This window comes from Oncorhynchus nerka, linkage group LG16 (genome assembly GCF_034236695.1).
Source record: "Oncorhynchus nerka isolate Pitt River linkage group LG16, Oner_Uvic_2.0, whole genome shotgun sequence".
NCBI classification, from domain to species: domain Eukaryota; kingdom Metazoa; phylum Chordata; class Actinopteri; order Salmoniformes; family Salmonidae; genus Oncorhynchus; species Oncorhynchus nerka.
This window is the reverse complement of record NC_088411.1, coordinates 33,428,758-33,445,711: the sequence shown is the minus strand read 5'-3', so window position 1 is coordinate 33,445,711 and position 16,954 is coordinate 33,428,758. Positions and strand designations below refer to the sequence as shown.

At 41.0% G+C, this 16,954-nt stretch overlaps 1 pseudogene; it reads left to right on the top strand.

Moving 5' to 3' along the window:
* The window catches only part of LOC115119469 (DNA primase large subunit-like), a 206,303-nt pseudogene extending 191,548 nt beyond the window's left edge, over window positions 1-14,755 (top strand).
* The last annotated feature ends 2,199 nt before the right edge of the window (window positions 14,756-16,954 follow it).

The following is a 16,954-nucleotide window of genomic DNA, read 5'->3' as shown; positions in this document are numbered from 1 at the left end:
TGGAGCTAAGCTCCTTGTGAGAAGCTCTTATGACTGAATGGACCAGTAGGTTGGGGGGGGTTGATAGTTACATATCGCAATTATTATTTTGGACAATATTTTCATCCTATAGCTGGTTCTCCATCTTCTTTTTATAGAGCCAACATGTTATCAGCACTTATTTCCATGAATTATCCACATATATTTGCTCCTGCTCTCTTTTGTGTCTCTGCGGCAGACATACACTGAGTGAACAAAACATTAAGAACACCTGCTCTATCCATGAGACTGAACAAGTGAATCCAGGTAAAAGCTGATGTCCCTTCTTGATGTCACCTGTTAAATCCACTTCAATCAGTGTAGATGAAGGGGAGGAGACAGGTTAAAGAAGTGTTTTTAAGCCTTGAGACAATTGAAACATGGATTGTGATGTTATGTTACAGTCTTATTCTAAAATGGATTTAGTTGATGAGGGAAAAAAGACATCTACAGTGCATTCGAAAAGTATTCAGACCCCTTCCCTTTCTCCACATTTTGTTACGTTACAGCTTTAGTCTAAAATTTATTAAATTCATGTTTTTCCTGATCAATCTTCACACAATACTCTATAATGACAAAACAAAAACAGATTTTTAGACATTTTTTCAGATGTATTAAAAATAAAAATACAACAACGGGAGCGTGTGCGATGTGCACGTCTACGGAGGCTGACCAGGAGGCCGCTCCGTCGGCCCCTTCTGCGGCGCCTTTGTTTTGGGTCGGCTTCTGGGATTAGATCCATTGTCCTGGGTGGTGGTCCAAACAGAGGATCCGCTTCAGGAAAGTCGTATTCCTGGTCGTAGTGTTGGTAAGTTGATTTCGCTCTTATATGCAATTGTCTTTCCCGGCTGTAATAATGTATGTAATGTAAGTAATAATACATTTAAAAAAATACTGCATAGTTTTCTAAGACGAGGCGACCATCTCTGTCGGCGCCATCTCTGTCGGCGCCATCTCTGTCGGCGCCATCTCTGTCGGCGCCATCTCTGTCGGCGCCATCTTATAAATGATGACCAATCAATCGAATTTACCACAGGTGGACTCCAATCAAGTTGTAGAAACATCTCAAGGATGGTCATTGGAAACAAGATGCACCTGAGCTCAATTTCGAGTCTCATAGCAAAGGGTCTGAATTCTTATGTAAATAAGGTATTTCTGTTTTTTATTTTGAATAAATTTGCAAACATTTCTAAATACCACTTTTTGCCAAGTCATTATGGGGTATTGCGTGTAGATTGAGGGGAAAACATTTAATTTAATCCATTTTAGAATAAGGTGGCAACGTAACAAAATGTAGAAAAGGGGAAGGGGTCTGAGAATGCAATGTATTTCCCTTGTGCATCACAAGAATGGTCCACCACCCAAAGGACATCGAGCTAACGTGACACAACAGTGGGTAGCACTGGAGCCAACATCAGCCAGTGTCCCTGTGGAACACTTTGGAACTTGTTGTAGAGTCCATGCCCCCAACGAAATGAGGCTGTTCTGTGTCAAACAAGTGGGGGTGTTATCATATCGTGAGGTCCCTGGCAAGTCCCAGCCCTACCTGTAGATATCTGGAAGGCACCATGGGGATTGACAAAGTACAGATGTGGATTGTGACCTTTCAATTAAAGTTATCAACGTCTCAGTGTGTTTGTGTGGTTTCGTATACAGTATGTACCTGTCAAAGATCCTTTATCTGTTCTCGATGTTCAAAGATCAGTGTAAAACTCTTCATTGTGCACTGTCACTCATGAATATGCATGAATTGCAGTTAAGTCGTAACGGAGGAAACTTATACACAAATGTCTACGCACTGACAGAGCTCCTAGAACAATTTTAATACAGTAGGCTGTGATCTTTAAACTGGAAATGGCTTCTGAAATCCTTAAAAGCACCATATAATTCATAAATGATCGGTGAGTAGTTTTATTACTCCTTATATTGCCACTATGTAGCTAGTCACCTTGTCAAGTTCAGGGGTTTTATTACAACTTTAATATATTATGATGAGTACAATTGTGATTAATGTTTTCTCGCTCTCCCACAGCCCACTGTTGATTTTACCATCAGGGGGAGGCTGTATGTCCCTTTTGAGCAGCTACAGGAGTACATATGATTGGTAAATTGAGTTCACCGCTGAGATTGAATGCAGTGACCCCCATCGAACTCAAACAGTGTAATGGTTTCTTAATCACACGCCATATATTTTGGAGCAGGACCTGAGGCGGAGGCGGCGGCATGGACAGTAGGTCTGTCTGCATAGACAAGAGCTGTGGATATGGAATGCAAAGATGAGAATCGGATGGTTTAGAGGCTCTGCCTTCACTGTTGAAAGTGCTTCTCAGGGTTCTCTAATTATACTCATCATAATCCATTGAAGTTGCAATAGAAACCCTGAACTTCATGAGCTAGCCGCATAGTGGCAATATAGGTCTATGTGCCTTTTTTCTACAAGGGTTGATTATTTTGATTGTGTAATCTGCCACAACAATGGGTCCACAATTCAGTGGGGACTTTCCAACAATAGCTTGTCTGTAGTGTACAGTATGTGCCTATAATGTGGCTGTGTGATTGGCGTTTTTACTAATTCCAATCGGTCTCCTTCATGTTAACGCATCTGACAAATGTCGACACTTGTCCGCGTTCATTCCTAGGGGTGAGTGACAGATCACAGCATGTATGTGAAGAGGTGTGCAGCCAAGAACAGGGAGACGATGGAGGGGGGAAAGAGACGGAGGGAGGAAACGGCCCACATTATCCATAATCCAGTCACAGCTGTCTTGAGTTTGGTGATACCTCTACCGCAGTTTCCCTCTAATAGCTCGATTTTTCATGGCGGAAAACACCCTGCCACCACCGACATGATGTACGACAACGTCTCTGTTTTCACCCCCAACCTCCAGTTGCACTGTTCCTGATCCCTTTTTTCACTACAACCCCATGTCTCACATCTCTCTCGCTTTCTCGCTCTCTCTCTATCTCTCACACCTTTCTCACACCTCTCTCTTTCTCTCACATCTCTCTTTCTCTCTCTCACACTTTTCTCACACCTTTCTCTCACACACTTTTCTCACACCTCTCTCTCTCTCTCTCTCTCTCTCTCTCAATCTTTTGCGTTCTAGTTTGACAAAGCATATGCCTACAGCATCTGCCACATGTTTGGGAAGGAAGGCAAGCGCACAGACTACACCCCCTACAGTTGCATGAAGGTGATATTGTCAAACCCACCCAGCCAAGGCGACCAGCACGGTGAGGCATGGGCCTGGAGATGTGCTGCTTGAAAAGGCTTATGTTTGAATGCAATACAGTTTTCCTATGAACCCAGTCATAGCAAATGCAAGACAGTGTTTTGAGTTCAATGTCTAATAATTTGATGCATGCAAAACTTCTATTGTCCTGGCATAGGAACGGGTCCCTCTGTTACGATGTTCATCTGACAAACCAATGTGGTTCATGTTATTGATAATATTATTTTAGCAGGTCTTGTGAATCTGCCATCCCCTCAGTTGTAACTTCTCTCTCTCTCCCCCTGTCTAACCCCCACCCCCTCTCTCTCCCTATCCCGTCTCACTCTATGACATGGTGGTTGCAGGGTGTCCATTCTGACACAGTGACCCAGAGCTGCTAAAGCAGAAGCTGCGGTCTTATAAGGTCTCGCCCAGCGGCATCAGTCAGGTAGGTTTGGCTCAGAACACAACACCCTCTAAAACCTCTGTTGTTAACCCATGACACAATGCAACATCAGCTCACTGCAGTTGTCACTAATATGCTCAGACAATCCCATCGACCATATTTCCTTTGTATTAATGAATCTAATTTAACCTGGTGGTCTTATTGACATTTAGATATAGATATAAACTCTGCAAATAAAGAAACCTCTCACTGTCAACTGTGTTTATTCTCAGCAAACGTAACATGTGTAAATATAACAAGATTCAACAACTTAGACATGACGTGACTTATAGAAATTGAATAATGTATCCCTGAACAAAGGGGGTGGGGTCAAAATCAAAAGTAACAGTCAGTATCTCATCCTCATGGACTGCACCAGATTTGCCAGTTCTTGCTGTGAGATGTTACCCCACTCTTCCATAAAGGCACCTGCAAGTTCCCGGACATTTCTGTGAGGAATGGCCCTAGCCCCCCCCCCCCCCCCGATCCAACAGGTCCCAGGCGTGATCAATGGGATTGACATCTGGGCTCTTCGCTGGCCGTGACAGAACACCGAAATTCCTGTCTTGCAGGAAATCAAGCACAGAACGAGCACTATAGCTGGTGGCATTGTCATGCTGGAGGGTCATGTCAGGATGAGCCTGCAGGAAGGGTACCACATGAGGGAGGAGGATGTCTTCCCTGTAACGCACAGCGTTGAGATTGCCTGCAATGACAACAAGGTCAGTCCGATGATGCTGTGACACACTGCCCCAGATCATGACGGACCCTCCACCTCCAAATCGATCCGGTTCCAGAGTACAGGCCTTGGTGTTACGCTCATTCCTTCGATGATAAACGCGAATCCGACCATCAACCCTGGTGAGACAAAACCACAACTCGTTAGCGAAGAGCACTTTTTGCCAGTCCTATCTGGTCCAGCAATGGTGAGTTTGTGCCCATAGGCGACGTTGTTGCCGGTGATGTCTTTTTCTTAGGTCTTGGCTGATTTCTTTTGATTTTCCCATGATGTCAAGCAAAGAGGCACTGAGTTTGAAGGTAGGCCTTGAAATACATCCACAGGTATACCTCCAATTGACTCAGGCTAATTAACATCATTTATCAGAGGCTTCTATAGCCATGACATCATTTTCTGGAATTTTCCAAGCTGTTTATAGGCACAGTCAACTTAGTGTATGTAAACTTCTGACCCACTGGAATTGTGATACGGTGAAATAATCTGACTGTAAACAATTGTTGGAAAAATGACTTGTCATGCACAAAGTAGATGTCCTAACCGACTTGCCAAAACTAGAGTTTGTTAACAAGAAATTTGTATTGTGGTTGTAAAACGAGTTTTAATGACTCCAACCTAAGAGTATGTAAACTTCCGACTTCAACTGTATAGACCAGTCCTAGATGGCAAAAAACAAACACACATTACGGACATAACGTGAAAACTATAAACTCACCAAAATTCAGGCTTACATAAGTCTGACTCAAGTTGCTCCCCATGACAATACCAGAAAAAGTGGAAAGGAAGAAAGTTTCGTTCTCTAGAAGTTAGGTGTACTATAGATTAGAATATGTATTCTGTACAGCACAAAATGTAGATTGTCATCACACTTTCTACAAGGTTGACTGATTTGTATTACACTAGGGAAAGTGAGGAATTAATGACTTTTTCCCAGATCTTAGTAAAACAATACAGTTTTAATGTTTATGCACCAGAAGCTGTTATCTGTTAACCATATTTTTATCAAGTGTTTATTTAATACAGGTTTAACCAATTTTCTGAAATCAAATTAGTTTCAGTTGACTTCAGATGCAATTTTCCTCAGGGATTGTTAGCCTCGTCAGTTGTGTTTGGGTAGTTTTAGCATTGATATCCTGTGTGCAGTTGAAACCTACAGTGCTCCAGCTTAGAGCCCAGCTTTTATATATGAGCAGCTCAGCTTAGTGAGATTACAGCTTTGACCGTCTCAGCATTCGTGTCTTTTAAAATGAATCGAGGCATATTTTCAACTGCACTTTTTAAGCACTTTCGATGTGTTCTCTCAACACATTAAACTGGGTTCAATGATGCATGTAATGAAATAAAGTTCTAAGGCCTTGCTGTTACGTTCTCATGGAGTTATGGACCTTTAGGATGTTAATTTAATTCATGGTCCCCTTTTTAATTGGGCCATAAAGTTCACTGTTTAAAGTCTGGTATGAAGAACATATACACGCAGCCTAACATCCACAGTATACTCGAGAAATGTAATGTTTCAAAGTCGTTTTGAAGTGTTCTGATGGGCAATGACATCTAGCAAAGGTTTCAAAAAGAAGAAAGTGTTTTTTGTGGTAATGTTTTCCTATTCTACCTTGACTAACACAATGCAGTATGGGAGAGCAACCTGAATTGGCAATATATTTTAATTACAGTCTAGTAATCATGTTATTGTGTATTCTCTGTGGAGATCTAATATAGCATGGTATAATACAAGATCAGTAATGTTAAGTCTAACTCTGCTACTTCATGTATTAAAAGTGCAAGATTGCTCCTTTTAATAGTGCTTTTAATATGGCTCCCAAGTGGTGCAGCTGTCTAAGGCACTGCATCTCAGTGCAAGAGGCGTCACTAAAGTCTCTGGTTTGAATCCAGGCTGTATCACATCTGGCCGTGATTGGGAGTCCCATAGGGCGGCGCACAATAGGCTGTCATTGTAAATAAGAATTTGTTCTTAGCTGACTTGCCTAGTAAAATAAAGGATAAAATAGTTGTAATTTGTAATCAAGTTATGATTAATTATGTGTTTGTGTAATTCTGTGTGATTAATTAGGTATTTAGTAAATTAATAACTAAACCCAATTTTGTATTGCTGGTTCAACTTGTTAGCCAGGGTTCGTGAAGATATCCAAGAATTTACAACTTTCAGATGAGACTGAATTAAGGTGACGATTAATATTGACTGTTATCGATGTAAAATATTTCTAGGTCCTTAAGAGTTTATTCGGAAGATAACAGCTCTATAAATATTATTTTGTGGTGCCCCGACTCTCTAGTTAATCACATTTACATGATTAGCTCAATCAGGTAATATTAATTACGGAGAAATTATTGTATAGAATAGCATGTCATATCACTTAATCCGGCATAGCCAAAGACACAACAGTATATACTGTACTCTATACCATCTACTGCATCTTGCCATCTTTATGTAATACATGTATCACTAGCCACTTTAAACAATGCCACTTTTATGTTTACATACCCTACATTACTCATCTCATATGTATATACTGTACTCAATACCATCTACTGCATCTTGCCTATGCCGTTCTGTACCATCACTCATTCATATATCTTTATGTACATATTCTTTATCCCTTTACACTTGTGTGTATAAGGTAGTTGTTGTGGAATTGTTAGGATAGATTACTCGTTGGTTATTACTGCATTGTCGGAACTAGAAGCACAAGCATTTCGCTACACTAGCATTAACATCTACTAACCATGTGTATGTGACAAATAACATTCGATTTGATTTAGACATGTCTTTAGTGCATGTCTTTTTTAGACTGTTGGAGGTCAATTCTGCATGTTTTGAGTACTCTACTTTTAAGCATTCAACACAGTCCATTCTTAGCACTGGTAAAAGTAGCCTTTTCATACCCAGATATTTCTGTCTACAAATCCATAGAAAAATATATATATTTCTATGTACAAATAATAATTTGCGTACCAAGCAATCTGTTGAGGACTAGGGAAGGACTAGAGGACAGCGTGCTAGTTTAGGTGAACAGCCAACCCAAAGGGAGCTCATCTCTCTTCAAATGAAATGAATCATTTCTCCCATGTCCCCCTCAGCAACCCCCTATAGAATCTCCCTCCCTGGTACGAGTAAGTACTCTACGTTGAGCAGAGGACTCACTGACACTGTTTGTGGTTCGGCCCAGGAGGCCAATGCATGCACCGTAGAGGCCCCTGAGCAGAGAGACAGGCTATATAGGCAGCATTATTAAATGTGAGTGACTGAATCCAATGTGAGAGAAATCATTGGGAAGTGATTAATATGCATAACATCGGCCCTCAGTCAACCGGTCTTCCTGGCGCTGCCCAATCAGACACTACAGACCTCAGAGGCCAGACTCGCCAGACACCGACGTGACATTGCCCGCAATAAGAAGGTACGCTAACCGGTTTGTCCTTCAGAATGGCAGTCATTGGTAAAGTGGAACATTGGCGTTTTAATCTCTCCTTAACCTCTTAAAGTCTAAGGAGTGGGGGGGTTCTAAGCTGACATATGGTATTGTTTTAAGATGTTCATACCATAGATAATTTACTATAAAACAAATATTCAATCAAATATTGAATTTGGCCTTTACTACTTATTCCCATGGAAACGCATTGAATAACACATTCAGAAATGGCTAAAAAGACGGTCAAAAAATAAAGTGAACTGTCTGTCCTGTATATATAGATGACAAAGCAAAATGACAAAGCAAAAACATTCAGACCCCTTCACTTTTTCCAATTTTATTTAGGTTACAGCCTTATTCTAAAATGTATTAAATAGTTTTTTTCCCTCATCAATCTACACACAATACCCCATAATGACAAAGTCTTCTTGGGAATGATGCTACAAGCTTGGCACACCTGTATTTGGGGAGTTTCCCCCATTCTTCTCTGCAGAACCTCTCAAGCTCTGTCAAGTTGGATGGGTATCGATGCTGCACGGCTATTTTCAGGTCTCTCCAGAGATGTTCGATCGGGTTCAAGTCCGGGCTCTTGCTGGGCCACTCAAGGACATTCGAGACTGTCCTTGACTCCTGTGTTGTCTTTGCTGTATGCTTAGGCCCATTGTCCTGTTGGAAGGTGAACATTCGCTTGAGTCTGAGGTCTGGAGCAAGTTTTCATCAATGATCTCTCTGTACTTTGCTCCGTTCATCTTTGACTCGATCCCGACTAGTCTCCCAGTCCCTGCTGCTGAAAAACATCCCCACATCATGATGCTGCCACCACCATGCTTCACCATAGGGATGGTGCCACCACCATGCTTCACCATAGGGATGGTGCCAGGTTTCCTCCAGACGTGACGCTTGGCGTTCAGGCCCAAGAGTTCAATCTTGGTTTCATCAGACTAGAGAATCTGGTTTCTCATGGTCTGAGAATCTTTAGGTGCCTTTTGGCAAACTCCAAGCGGACTGTCATGCACTTTTTACTGAGGAGTGGCTTCCGTCTGGTCACTCTGTCATAAAGGCCTGATTGGTGGAGTACTGCAGAGATGCTTGTCCTTCTGGAAGGTTCTTCCATCTTCACAAAGGAACTCTAGAGCTCTGTCAGTGACCATAGGGTTCTTGGTCACCTCCCTGACCAAGACCCTTCTCCCCTGATTGCTCAGTTTGGCCGGGCTGCCAGCTTTAGGAAGAGTCTTGGTGGTTCCAAACTTCTTCCATTTAAGAATGATGGAGGCCTCTGTGTTCTTGGGGACCTTCAATGTGATTTAACCTTTTACCGTGTAAGTTGACTGAGAACAACTTTTTTTGTTATCCTTCCCCAGATCTGTTCCTCAACACAATCCTGTCTCAGAGCTCTACGGACAAGTCCTTCAACCTCATGGCTTAGTTTTTCCTTTGACATGCATTGTCAACTGTGGGACCTTATATAGACAAGTGTGTGCCTTTCCAAATTATGTACCACAGGTAGACTCCATTTAAGTTGCAGAAACATCTCAACAATGTTCAATGGAAACAGGATGCACCTGAGCTCAATTTTGAGACTCATAGCAAAGGGTCTGGATACTTATGTCAATAAGGTATTTCTGTTTTTTATTTGTTATAAATTTGCAAAACAACGTGTTTTTGCTTTCTCATTATGGGGTATTTTGTGTAGATTGCTGAGGAATAATTTTTATTTAATCATTTTTAGAACAAGGCTGTAATGTAACAAAATGTGTAATAAGTCAAGGGTTTCTGAATGATGTCTGAAGGCACGGTATATACAGTACCAGTCAAAAGTTTGGACACACCTACTCATTCAAGGGTTTTTCTTTATTTTTACTATTTTCTACAACTATGAAATAACACATACAGAATCATGTAGTGACCAAAAAAAGTGTGAAACAAATCCAAATATATTTTAGATTCTTCAAAGAAGCCACCCTTTGCTTTGATGACTGCTTTGCAAACTCTTGGCATTCTCTCAACCAGCTTCACCTGGAATGCTTTTCCAACAGTCTTGAAGGAGTTTCCACATATACTGAGCACTTGTTGACTGCTTTTCCTTCACTCTGCGGTCCAACTCATCCCAAACCATCTCAATTGTGTTGAGGTTGGGTGATTGTGGAGGCCAGGTCATCTGATGCATTACTCCATCACTCTCCTTCTTGGACAAATAGCCCTTACACAGCCTGGAGGTGTGTCCTGTTGAAAACAAATTATAGTCCCACTAAGTGCAAACCAGATGTGATGGTGTATCTCTGCAGAAATGCTGTGGTAGCCATGCTGGTTAACTGTGCCTTGAATTCTAAATAAATCACTGACAGTGTCACCAGCAGAGCACCATCACATGTCTTCCTCCATTCTTCATGGTGGGAAACACATGCCAAGATCATCCGTTCACCTTTCACACAAAGACATGGCGGTTTGAACCTAAAATCTCTCATTTGGACTCATCAGACCAAAGGACAGATTTTCACTGGTCATTGCTCATGTTTCTTGGCCCAAGCAAGTATCTTCTTCTTATTGCTGTCCTTTATTAGTGGTTTCTTTGCAGCAATTCAACCATGATTCACCTGATTCACGCAGTCTCCTCTGAACACTTGATGTTGAGAAGTGCCTGTTACTTAAACTCTGTGAAGCATTTATTTGGGCTGCAGTCTGAGGTGCAGTTAACTCTAATGAACTTATCCTCTGCAGCAGAGGTAACTCTGGGTTTTCCTTTCCTGTGGTGGACCTCATGAGAGCCAGTTTCATCACAGGGCTTGATGGTTTTTGCAACTGCAATTGAAGAAACTTTCAAAGGTTCTTGAAATGTTTCGCATTGACTGACCTTCATGTCTTCAAGTAATGATGGACGGTTGTTTCTCTTTGCTTATTTGAGCTGTTCTTGCCATATTATGGACTTGGTCATTGGCTCAAATGCATTAAGGAAAGAAATTCTACAAATTAACTTTTAACAAGGTACACCTGTTAATCGAAATGCATTCCAGGTGACTACCTCATGAAGCTGGTTGAGAGAATGCCAAGTGTGTGCAAAGCTGTCATCAAGGCAAAGGGTGGCTATTTGAAGAGTCTGTTGAACACTTTTTTGGTTACTACTTGATTCCATATGTGTTACTTCATAGTTTTGATGTCTTCACTGTTATTCTACAATGTAGAAAATAGTAGAAATAAAGAAAAACCCTGGTTATGAGCAGGTGTGTCCAGACTTTTGACTGGTACTGTATGTGTGTATATATTATTATTTTTTACATATATTTAACTCCTTTGTTTAGATAGGCACAAAACTACCTCCATAATTCCATTCATTAAGACAACAACAAAAATATCTCTCTAGCTAACCTGATGGATTTTGATGGCAATTTGTTTTATGTTACTTAGATTGATGCGCCGGTGCGTCCATAGACTAGGGGATTTTAAGATGCTTTTGAGAAACCAGGCCCTGGTCGATAGCTTAAGGAAGAAAATAAAAAAAGTTAGTTGGGATTTTGTGCTTCACATTATTGCAACACAAACCCTGTAAATCACTTATTTTTGTTTGATAACTTCAAGTTATCGCCCTCTTTTTATCTGTGCTGTATTTAAGTGTCATGGAAAGTATTATTTACAGTAATACTTTGAGCCTCACGTTAATGCCATGCTGTGACATTTCTCCATAATTAGCAACTGCAAAAAAACAAGGGCCTTAACACAAACGCTCCATCTATAAAAGCAATTTTTATTATTTTTATTATTATTTACTTTAGTTTATTTGGTAAATATTTTCTTAACTCTACAAGTGTTGGTTAAAAGGGCTTGTAGTAAGTAAGCATTTCACAGCAAGGTCTACACCTGTTGTATTTGGCGCATGTGACAAATAACATTTGATTTGATTTTGATTAGAATTATTCCTGCAACTGCTTATAGCGTCTAGCCAATGCTATTGGTTAACGTCAAATCGTCTCTTATGCAACATTCCTGTTCTATACAAATAATAATTGAAGATCTCTATATGACTCTCAACACCTCTCATCTCTGTTTTCACTCTACTTTCCTTTCTTGTTTTCAGATCCTGGAGTTTCGAGGGAATTTACTGACCTGCCAGAAGTACTCTGAGCTGTCACACAGTGTAAGGACGCCTTTCATTCGGGGCCGGATGTAATTGGGGCGGCCTGCCCGCCTTTGTGAGGGCCTTGGGGAGTACCCTGCAGCTCATGCATGAAGTCTCTGGAGGAGCACCAAACTCACATCCATCATTAGTCGTCATAGCCGTTTAAATTGTATGGGTTTATTAATAGATTTTTAGATTAATTTAGCCCTTAATGAGATTTTATTTGATCTAATGTATTTTAGTGGTGGACCTTTGGATAAGCAGTTTCAGTCACGTTCAAGGTTATTAATATCCCTATTTAAGACGGAGAATGTAAAAAAAATGTGGGGCAACTTGTTTTCATTGTTCTTTATGTCTGTGCTGTTATGTACGTTGATCATAGCGATTTCTCTGACATACCGCGGGGTTTGGTAATGTGTTATTTTCGGGAAGCCATTAAAGCGGCAGTTTGGGAAGTTGGTCTCTCCAATGCATGTTGACAATATCCGTCAGATTTTCCGTACTGCACTGTTAATTCTATTCAAATTGGACGCTCTGCAAACTGACAGGTGGTGTTTTAAACGTTTCGGTGAGAAGGCAATAATCTAGAGATGTCAGTCAGGATTATTTCTTTATCACGTGCCCCTGTCCCTCAGCATTCAACGCAGTTGAAGTGCCAGAATCCCGGTGAGAATGTGGAAATGTAGCACCAATATATAAATGTTGACTATCTGCTATGTGACAGGTTCATTTGAGTCTGAGAAGGAGAGAAGGGAGCGGTGTTTGATGTGATCTATTTGCCATCGCTCCGGTGCAAAGTTTATTCAGATGCTGCTAATATCCTCAATCACATTTCAATCTGATAACCCAGTGAGAGTACATGTTTAAGACTGTATACCTTAATCCCCAATATGTTTTAATGGGACAGATTTCTGATCAATCTTATTCAATAAGGTTTTAGACTACCTAGCCTTTTTTGGTTACTTGAGAGTAAGTCACGATGAAAGTCGGTCCCGATGAAAGCCACTTTGCTCCTTGAAGAGAGGTCAGGCAAAGGACACTGTCTGTTGTGACCTAGCGACACCCTTGGGGGGGGGGGGGTCACATTGTTCCTGGTTACCAGCCTAAATTATTGTTATTGGCCTCCTACTGGCTTCAGCTATATGTAACTTCTTTACAACAAAAGTTTCCTTACTTACATTACCAATACATCTAGACTAGATAGTATCATAAATGTCTCTAAACTAGTCCACCATTGCAATTCATCGCTTTGCTACTAAGCTTAAGGGTTATGATTCATATTTGTGGTGATTGTTTCTCCTCTCATTTAGTGTTCTAATTTACTCACATTGTCACGGAGAATGATTTCAATGCCTCTAAAGTGTTTTTCAGTGAATTCTGACTGACTCGTGAATTTATGAAATTTATGACTCATTTTTGGGTGCTGTCGTCCGAACTGCACGTTTGTGACATTAATGCGCAAAGCATAGCTGTTTTGTGAGGTGGGTCTGGGCCATCCCCCAAATCTACAGCCACTCATCTCTAAGTCATCATGGGACACAAAGACGACCAACTAATTTATCCCTTACCTGCGACTGGGAGAATTCAAACTCTGCCACATGTCCTACCTGGTTCCAGATCTGTGGGTTTGTACAGCTAGATTGCAGTCGTTTCTCCGTCCTTGGCAGTGTTTATTAAAGGTCAAAATACAATACCTAAATGATTAAATATTTACACTGATGATAAATCAAACAATAGAAAGAGTAATGAAATAGTGTCCAGTGGAGCGCTGTGATATGCTTCACCTCGGATTAGGGGAGGGGGCAGAAGGGGCGGGGGCTGCAGCAAAATCATTCAAAGATTGATTTGTTTCTGATCTCTGTTTCAGATTGTTTCATGTTTATGCATTTTGTCATTTTTCACAGCCAGAAGGCCAAGTGCCATTTGCTGTAATGTGGTGAAACTGAGACCGATCAGGGTGTAATGGAAAGCTCTCTACTCAGCAACATGTGGCTCTGAGATTTTTCCCCCATTCCTAAAAAAAAAAACGTTAAAAAAGTTTGCTGGACAGACCGTGAACAGAGACAGGATAGTAAGCAGGAGAGATAATGTTTTTTTCTTAGATCAGTACTGAACTTCTTTCTTTGATTCTTGTTTTTGTAAGAAGTCTATTTCTATCGAAGTGCTGCTGAGATATGTAGGCGTACCTACCCCCCATGCATGTTCCAATACAGTCTAGTAGTTAGCTAGCATTTTCCTAGCTAGACAAAGGAATTGGACAATGATCAAGATGATGGCAGGAGAGAGACTAATCAGGTAGACTTCAAAGCTGGTTTGTTCTATCCCAATCACACAGCCAGGCTTGAAGATGAGGGAGGAATTGCAGCAGTTCATTACACTAGTACAATGAAAATGGTCAAATAACTGAAGCAGAGTTTTTTTCTTTCTAACATGTCTGTCAAAGCTGACCATCACTACTCTTTCTAGCTCATTAACATTTGAACCGGTATTCTTTTTACTGTCTGACACCTTACACAACTTTTTTCTGTTTTGTGTTGTCAGATTGAGGACTCTGGGCTTTCGCTCAATCACCCCAACCAGTACTGCATGGAGAGCCAGAAGCTGTTAGGTGGTCCTGTGGCTGGGGTGAAGGTGGAGGTGAAGCTGCAGGACAACACGCCCCCTCGCCAGACACCAGGACCAGGGAACCTGTCTCAGGAGGTGGCAGCAGAAATGACAAAGGACCTGGATTCTTTCTTTCTTCCAAGATGCCTGATATTGTCTCACTTATCCCTGATCACATTTCCCCACTGTCATTTTAAATAAAGCTCCCATCCAATAGAACTTTTTTTTACAAAGAGTAATACTTTTCTATACTTCTCTAAAACGTTTTGTTTAGCTTCTGTTTTACCTCCACATGTACGTACAGTGGGCTCCAAAATTACTGGCACCCTGACTGGCAATGAACAAACAATACTTAAAAAAATATATAAACAATATAATTATAGAGATATACTCAAAATATCAACATGTGAGAAATACTGTACTTTTGAATTTTTTCAATGGAACCGACGACAACATACAATTATTTAATACAAAATCAATTCATAATTATTGGCACTCCTCATTTATCCTCTGGCAAGGATAACAGCATGGTCTTTTCCTATAATATTTGAAAACACCAATGTGTTGGAAGAAACACCGTACACTGTGGTGACTGCTTCTTGACACAATGCACATCCAACCCAGAAGTCACCAATCTGGTCAGTGTGCACTGTGCCTGGCCCACCACAGGAGTCGCTAGTGCGCAATGAAACAAGGATATCCCTGCCGGTCAAACCCTCCCAAACCTGGATGACGCTGGGCCAGTTGTGCGTCGCCCCATGGGCCTCCCGTTCGTGGCCGGCTGCGACAGAGCCTGGACTCGAACACAGAATCTCTGGAGGCACAGCTAGCACTGTGATGCAGTGCATTAGACCACTGCGCCACCCGGGAGGCTCCCACAGAACCATTTCTGGAAAGTCCACATACAGCCAAGTCCCAGCCTTCTGGCAGAGGCAACCAAATTGTCAGCTAAAATTGCCTGATACTTGGTGGAATTCATTATACCATCATTCTTAACCAGTGCCCCTGGACCTCTGGAATTAAAACATCACTGACCCACCACCATATTTCACCGTGGGTATGAGGTGCCTCTCCTTGTATGCATCTCTGTTTCGATGCCAAACATGCCAATGACGTATCCGACCAAAATGTTCAATTTTGGTCTCATCTGACAGCACCTTCTTCCAGTCATAATTTCAATTATGTTTGGCAAACTCCAAGCGCTTGCGTCTGTGTCTTGGGGTCATTAAGGGCTTTTTTCTGGCAACCCTTCCAAAGAGACTGGTTGTGGAGGTGGCGTCTGATGGTGCTTTTTTAAACCTGGTGACCCCAAGACGAAACCAAGGCCTGCAATTCTTTCACAGTGATTCTTGGAGATTTTGTTGCTTCTCTCACAATCCTCTTCCCTATCCCAGGGGGGCAAAATGCATTTGCGTCCTATACCTGTGAGGTTTTCAACTGTTCCATATCTTTTGAATTTTTAAATAATTGCCCTGACAGTGCTCAGGCATATATTCAATCGTTTGTGGATCTTCTTGTAGCCATTACCAGATTTATGAAGGTCTAAGACCATCTGTCTCTTTGAACTGCCAGGTCTTTTCTTTTCTTCATGGTGTTGGATGACAAAGGTATATTGCATGTGTGTTACCTAATTTTTATACTCTAGTGAAAAAGGAAGTGATGTCATGGCTCAATATAGTTCCTTTACACTTAGATAAACTTAAATAAGTGGAATATAATTCATGGTTTAATTTTGGTAGATGTAATTTACAATAATATTTAAGGGTGCCATTAATTGTGAAACCTTGATTTGGAGGACATTGATTTTTAATTAAATCAATAAATTGGTGGGTTCCATTGAAACATTAATAAAGTACAGTATTTTTCACATGTTGGTATTTTGAGTTTGTCTCTATAATTATAATGTTTATATTTTAAGTATTGTTTGTGCATTGCCAGTCAGGGGTGCCAGTAATTTTGGAGCCCACTGTAGTCATAACATTTGATAATATGAAGATCTTCTCTTTTGTGGTTATTTGTTGGTTGACAAATGCAATACAATACCTATCAAAAGCTGAATCTTGACCTCAACCAAAATCTTGGGATTTACCGACAGTAGAACTACAATCGTCAAACCTAAAACACATTAGAGCGGTTGGATTTACCGACAGTAGAACTACAATCCTCAAACCTAAAACACATTAGAGCGGTTGGATTTACCGACAGTAGAACTACAATCGTCAAACCTAAAACACATTAGAGCGGTTGGATTTACCGACAGTAGAACTACAATCGTCAAACCTAAAACACATTAGAGCGGTTGGATTTACCGACAGTAGAACTACAATCCTCAAACCTAAAACACATTAGAGCGGTTGGATTTACCGACAGTAGAACTACAATCCTCAAACCTAAAACACA